This window comes from Balaenoptera ricei, chromosome 11 (assembly GCF_028023285.1).
Source record: "Balaenoptera ricei isolate mBalRic1 chromosome 11, mBalRic1.hap2, whole genome shotgun sequence".
Taxonomy (NCBI): Eukaryota; Metazoa; Chordata; class Mammalia; order Artiodactyla; family Balaenopteridae; genus Balaenoptera; species Balaenoptera ricei.
In genome coordinates this window covers 9,561,235-9,569,305 of record NC_082649.1, presented here as the reverse complement: position 1 = coordinate 9,569,305, position 8,071 = coordinate 9,561,235, and positions in this window count along the sequence as shown.

Sequence of the window (8,071 nt, the reverse complement as noted above, 5' to 3'; positions counted from 1 at the left end):
GGAATCAAGTTTTGGGAAAAGAAACACGAGGTACCTCATAGTTTCTATATCTTGGCTTGTCATAAACTCAGTGTGTTTTGGCAGATTTAAAAAAAAGCAGCTTTTCTTGTCTGTACTACAAAATACATTATCATTATCAAAAGAGAGGAAAAAAAGCATTTTTAAGGTGAGTCATCAAGATGTTAGCGTTCCTGTTTTATGACATGAGAAGAATCAAATCTGCACTAGACAAATATAGACTCTCACCTTTGCACACTTGCGTTAGCACAATGGCATCCAGGATAATACTCACATTTTCATGTATTGATTTTAGCGAGGAAGTCCGTGCTTCGGCGTTTGGGTGTATTTCTGTTGGCTCAAGAAGCTACTGGAAGTCCCCAAATACTTTTCCTTTGCATTACCTCAGTTCTCTGCAATAACAGCTTGGATCAGGTTCATAAGCCAAGCTAAACATACGTACAATCAGAGGTATAAGTAGTCTCCACATTCGGAGTATCAGCTCTTACCTTGAATCTGACCCAGCTGCCAACATTACTATACTATACTTACTATTACTAAGGAAATCATATGTTGTTTATACCTGTACTTGATATAGCCTTTCAAGCCTATTCAACGTTAAACAGCATTTACAATGAAAAAAAAAATCCGTTGCTGCAAATGAAAACAAAGATATGTTCATGTATTTAAATATAAATCTGTGTAAAATTTCTGACATTGCAGAGAAGATCTCCAGTAATCCTGAAGGAAAAGAATCTGCGGCAGCTTCCAGGATAGATTGGGCCCCTGGCGCGGCCTAACACTATTCCATATCAAAAATGGAAATTGTGATGAATGGAAATTATGTGGTGTTTATGAAATACAGGAAACACTGAATATCTTTTCTCATTTTTCATACCGAAACATCTATTTATAATTACTTGTTAAGAAATTTAGAAAACAATAGTAATTTGGGAGAAGCTAACAATTAGAGCAAATCTGTAGGTGATTATTAAATACCTAGTATAAACAGATACATTTTTCCCTCTAAAAATATTGAATGCTTATAATTATAGTTTATAAGAATAAAGGACTCTTTCTTCTCAGTAGATGAAGATTCAAGTTTGTGAATCATTGCAAAAGTATATAAGAAAACAATTGAACTTATTTAAATTTAATATGCATATATTCAGCTTACCCAGTGATGGCCTGGCAGCTGGAAGAGTACATGGGTGAAGAAAAGGGAAGATAAATACACAGTTGAAATGGGCTTACCTTTTCTAGAACCTTGGGCAAATATTTATCCATCCCAAGTCTCAGTTTCCTTAACTGAAGAGGACTGCTGACCTCATAGTGCTAATAAAAGGATTAAACAAACAAACAAACCATGTAAAGTGAATAACAGAATACGTGGCATGCAGTAACTGTTTATATATTTTAATAATTATTATTTTTATTATTTCACAAATGCTGCTCCATTCTTGAATGTATAGTGATGTTGATGTAAAGCTTATTGAAATTCTACATGTTAAATTTCATAGACATAATTTCTAGTCTTTTCAAAGAAAATTCATGTCATAGCTCATTAGCCTCCCATTCTGTTTTCTATCTTAATTTTTATTTCATTACATAAATGTAACATGAATACCTTTTCCATTTTGGAAGCCTTAAAACGTTACCTATAAGTGACTACTGTTGGGAGAAAAGCCTAAAGTCCATTGTAGAATTCTACTCAATTTTGGTTTTGTTCACTTGTGTTACAAGAGCACATTCCTTTCTAAACACATGACTTGTTAGTAATACTGTTAGAACAAACACCCACCATCCTCGTGGAACAATAACAAAAGTAACAATAAAAGCAGCGATCACGAGAGGGATCTTGGTTTCACACTCCTGCTGTTCCATCCCTTCCATCCTCACCTCTCCAGGGGATGAGAAGCAGAAATGAATTACCAGCTTGGCGGTGACAGTGTTGGTCTGTGTTTTTTTTTTTTTTTTAAAGGAATTCCTTTATTTTTATTTTATTTATTTATTTATTTAGTTTTGGCTGTGTTGGGTCTTCGTTTCTGTGCGAGGGCTTTCTCTAGTTGCGGCAAGCAGGGGCCACTCTTCATCGCGGCGCGCGGGCCTCTCACTATCGCGGCCTCTCTTGTTGCAGAGCACAAGCTCCAGACGCGCAGGCTCAGTAGTTGTGGCTCACGGGCCTAGTTGCTCCGCGGCATGTGGGATCCTCCCAGACCAGGGCTCGAACCCGTGTCCCCTGCATTGGCAGGCAGATTCTCAACCACTGCGCCACCAGGGAAGCCCTGTATTTTTAAAGTAAGGTGGGGCTCATCTATTAAAAGGCAATGAGACTGAGCAATCAGTCTCTTCACTTTCCCCTCTGGCTCTGACCAAGATGAAATTATGCAGAACTAAAGTCCCCTTCTCATGGACTGTCCCAAAGCCTGGCCTGGCGGGGGGGCGGGCGGGGACGGGACAGGCAGGGGAGATGAAAGTGATGGGAGGTGAGGGAGCAAGACCCCAGCAAGCCCATTTGGTTGTGAACCTAAGCCACCTGCTCTGCTCCAGCCTTTATAAGTCATAAAGTTGACATTTTTGTGTCCATCTATGTATTAATTTTTTACATAGTAGAAAACAAACGTATTCTTTGCTGGTCCCATAAAACCCAACCACCCACTGAAAACCTTCCCCACAATCCTCAGCTCCTCTCCAGTGATGCCCAGTATCATGCCATGCCTTTTCCTGTGCTTTTACATAAAGAGCTATGACTCCAAAAATCTATACTTCGTTTATGTCTCTCTATACGTATTTTTTTAATAGATTTATTTATTTTATTTATTTATATTTGGCTGCGTTGGGTCTCCTTTGCTGCGCGCGGGCTTTCTCTAGTTGCTGCGAGCAGGGGCTGCTCTCCGTTGTGGTGCTCAGGCTTCTCATTGCGGTGGCTTCTCTTGTTGCGGAGCACAGGCCCTAGGCGCACAGGCTTCAGTAGTTGTGGCATGCGGGCTCAGTAGTTGTGGCGCATGGGCTTAGTTGCTCCGCGGTATGTGGGATCTTCCCGGACCAGGGATCAAACCCATGTCCCCTGCATTGGCAGGTGGATTCTTAACCACTGCGCCACCAGGGAAGTCCCACAAGCATAACTTTTATATCTCTTCTCACAAGTACTTTGCTGACTTGGGAGACATACAAATTAAAAACAAAACCAAATAATCCTAAGCATAAAAATTCTCCTTATCATGTAGCCAACTCATTAGAGGTTTAGAGTGAAGGAATGTTGGATTGTCCGTCATTGTCTTCTGGTGTCTTTCTAACTTTCGTTTCCCCCAAATAATACCAATAAGTATAATAGTAATAATAGTAAGAGGTAACTGTGATTGAATGCTTATTACAGGCTAGGTAGGCGCTTTCCCAAATACCCGTATGAGATCTCATTTAATCCTCACACTGACTTCTGAGGCTGGTGTTCTTGTACCCATTTTATAGATCAGGAAATTGAGATACAGGAGGGCTCAGTGACCTTCTCACGTTTAGAAAGCTCATAGGTGGAGGGGGACAACTATATTCTCAGGCACTGTCTCTCCAGATCCCATGCTGGCAGCCAGTGCGAATGTGGCCACTTTGTACTTTCTTAAAGGATGTATTTTTCCTCTTTGGACATTATTCTCCTCATTTATTAAATGAGGAGATTGAAGGAGTTAGCTTGAGTTTGCATTTTACATCTAAAATTCTGTGATTCTTAAAAACACACCCAAGACTTTAAAAAAAAAAATTACCTAGAATTGAACCATATAGCTCTCTGACTAATCAGCTGTTTTCAATCCCCACTTAAGCAACTAATTTGGATCTTCTCTTATCCCACTCTGGAGTAAGTTGCCAGGTAATGAAAAACGGCCCCCATTCCAGAATAACTAGAGATGCTGAGAGACACCAGCCTAATTCTGCTGATGGGTTCCTCAAGCTTCTGGGAGGTTTAATCTTTATCCTACGCTGGTCTCGGGGCAGGTCTGGGGACGCCTGGGCCCAGCTGTGATGTCTGCAAAGAAAACTCTTGGTGCCCACTTCCTGCCAGACCCTACCAAGAATAAAGGCGACCACAGGACAGCCCGGGGAAATGGGTACCTTCCCTTTGGGATTGTGCGCCATCATCTGCAAATGTCACACACACCTTTTTTGCCAGCTGACAGCCCCTCTTCTCCTTGAAAATGAACAGGAATAACTTCACCTTTTTGAACTTTTAGACAGAAGAGTTCATGTAAGCTGCTAGAAATCACCTATTTGGCTTATTCATTTTACTTCGGCTTTGTCTGGTTTTCCTGCAAAGCAAAATGTTAGAAAACATTTTTAGCATAACGCAGCATTTTAAAACGGGTATCAGTGGTTTTCAACACAGTCACAGATAAAGATCTGACCATGGTCTTGCACGTGGTAAGTGCTTCATAAGTATTTGTTGGATGACTGTCAGTATCTGTCCTATTGCAAAGCATTCAAAATCATTGAAAAACTCTAAGAATCAGAGCTAACATTTATTCAGATAATGTTATGCACCAGGAATTAACCATTTTACATACTGTCTGCTTTAATCTTCCCCCAAACCCTGTGTGGTGGTTACTCACATTTGCCCTAAATGTCAGATGAGAACCTTGAGGCACAGAAAATAAATAATTTGACAATTAGCTGAAAAGTCATTGACCTGGAATTTAAATTTAGGCAATCTGTTCTTAAGATTGTTTGTTTCCATATGCAATATGTTACTTGTTTCCATATGTAATATTTAAAAATAAGAACAGAAAATTAAGCTTATGTTTTGATTTACAAACAAACTATAGAACATCAGTACTATCTGTGCTAATAACATTGTTGCAATGTGTAGATCATGAACCTGAGATATTTTTTGCAAATCCCTTCTCTCTTGTCCATACCTCATGTGATCATAAATTTGTGAGATGATTTACAACAATAAGGATACAATCTTATGGCCACTGAAATAAGCCTTGAGCAGAGACTGAACCAAAATTCAAACACACTTCAGCCAACAGATCTAAGTGTTCCCTAACTCTGGACTGAATTAATGAGATGTGGAGGTTTTACAAATCATTTATTTACAAATCTTTCACATTACAAATCATTTACAAATACTTTCAGCATGTATTCTACATGCCGCAGAGACAGTTATTTAAATAGCAACATAAAACCAACAGCAACGAAAGCTTTAAGTGCCTCTGAGAGACATTAATGAAAGTCTGTTGTGAAATATTTGATCTATTTTAGCTGAAATTCTAAAGAATATATGTCCTTACCTACCTATAGCAGAAAGTTTAAATGTTTTGATGCCTGAATCTGTTTTGTCTTCCAAATCCCTCTTTTTTTGAAGGATTTAGAAAAATGACAACAAAGAGTTCGAAGGAATTTGTTTAGCTACAAAACAAAACAAACAAAACATTTTCCAGGATAGGCCCCTGGGGTCCCTGTGTCAGTTCAGATCTTTATCTCCATTTAAAGGACCTTCCGAGCATTGACCTGAAGGCATTCAGGGCTGCTTAAGCATCAAAGAGGATTGATGTACCATGTACTGAACATTTTACAACTATTTCCAACAGAGGCTGAGACAAAGAAAAATATATGTTATTAAGCATTTAACTTCATGGCCATTAACAAAAAAAAAAAAAATCATTAATAATTTGGATCTGAAATTCATCTTTAAAAAAGTAAGTTTAAAAAATTATTTTATTTTTCTCCTCACAGATTAGTTTTTGGAATTCAGTTTCTTATCATCAAAATGATGAATTCAAAAGGTTGGAGCCCCTTTCTTACTATGAAGTGATGCAAGTTATTTTATTAGCATAGTTAATAATACTCTTAATGAAGACTGGATCTTTCAATCAATAATGATTACGATTATACATGGTTGGTTATAAAAGCAGACTCTGCTTGAAATCTTAAACTACTTCTAGGGCACTACTTTTAGGGAATATGAGTGTCAAAGTAACAAAAAATGTCTCACCGTATAAGGTATAAAGATGTTCTGAAATAACTAAATTCAAATGTATCAAAGGATACAACTGCTGCATCAAACCCAGTCTTAACATTTGACCCTTCGGGGAAAAATAAGCCTTGCTATTAGCAAAGAAAACTAGGCATGCCTGGCTAATTGACTGATCCCAAAGCTGGCTTTTCTTTCCATGACTGACCTTCAGGAATGTGAAGTCTTCTTGTCTTTCACCTACACGGTTTCCTTAGATCCCATTTGGCAACATTCATAGGTAAATAACTAAACACGCTGTCTTTCAAGTAACTGAAAACAATGAATGCAAGATGTCTTGTCTCAAGCAAAACCAACTTCCAACAAGTGTCTATTGGTCTTTATATCTTTATAAAACCCACGAATATCTGAACATCATAAAAGGTATCTAATTATTCACTTCTATAATCCAGACACCAAAATTTTAAAAAAAAAGTTAAATTTTATATAGTTAACCTCTATTGGTTTATCCTGAGATATGGAATCATTTGCTAAATAGATCAATTATTTATTTTCCTCACTGCTTTTGTAAAAAGAATTTATAAATGTCTTCATTTCCTTTTAAATTCCTATCTTTGCTTTCTTTACATTATTTTTAAATCGGTACCTTGGAAAAATAGTACAATTTGATGTCCCCTCTTATAAGGGAAATATGTTTAAATAATTTTCCTTTCTATCAAAAGTAATGGAAAATTGTTCTATTTCTTTCTGGAAATATTTCTGAAAGGATCAAGTTCAGAGACTTGATAACATTACGTTATGCTGTGCTCAGACCTTGTCTACACCCTAAACAATGTGAATCCACACTCAACTCTCCTCCTTTCAATTTAACTTTTATCATCATAATATGATATGTAACAGACTTTTTTCTCAATAATGATTAATAATTGAAACCTAATACACTTTGGAGATTTACATACTTTATGCTTGATTAGAATTGTCACTTTAGATTGCCATTTTATCTCCTGCTATTTAAACTAAATATTTCCTCACTAAATATTTTTATGACTCCTATTATATCAATTATGAGAAAGGGTGTAGAAAAAGGTTATAAAATCTATTAGCTATACAAATATGCCTGGCACTGGGCATGTTCATTTCAGTAAGAAATTTAAATGGGATGATTTATGAATTCTAAGTAGACTTTCACCTAGAAATGAATACAATACAACCCAATTACTATAAATCATTACTGAAAGCAGCATGGTAGAGTGGAAAAAACAGATCTAGTTTTAAATCACAGCGTCACTACTTAATTAGCTTTGTAACCCTGAGACATTTTCTCAAACATAAAATGCGGATAACATAATATGGTATTCGTTGTAATTGTTAAAATTATAAATACTGCATTATATATAATGAGATTTACTCATAAAATACCATTATGGTGTCAATGGAGCATTACTGCGTATAATCTCAAAACTTAAATCTATACGAATACCTTTAAAGAAAATTTACCTAATTTTGAAAACTAATTTATCATATCCTGTTAAACCAGAAGATTTTCACATTTCATTTGAGGTTTCATCATAATTACCTGAATTCATTACGTCTTTTCGGAATTAGGTGTATCACCTGAGTGTGGGGGGGGGGGGATAAAATTTAAAACTTCCTAGATCTTTAACTTCCGTTCTTCCATCATTTCCCCAACATGCACTCCCCACCTCTGCCACGATCAAGTGCCTCAAAAGAATAATTCTTCAGTGTCCTGAAATAAATCCTTATTTTCTAATGTAACCCTCAAACATTATGGAATAAGAGAGCCCGAACTTCTCAGACAACAAAAGCAAGGCAATAAGAAAACCTTTGTTATTTTTCAGGGGGACTTTTAATTTAGAAAAGACTCAAACTACAAACTAAGCCACACTTGATCCATGACTTTGACAGAAACATCGGCTTGGTCTTTCTCCCTGATGTTAAAACGTGGGTGGATCACTGACGGATCAGATTCTTGGGCTCTGCTTAGCTGCCTCTGTGCTTTGCCAGAGTACATCTGGTCCCCGGCACCCGAGCTCTTGGAAGTCGTGCTCTTTCAGAACTCGCTTCAGAATAAACTGGAGGGAAGAACAG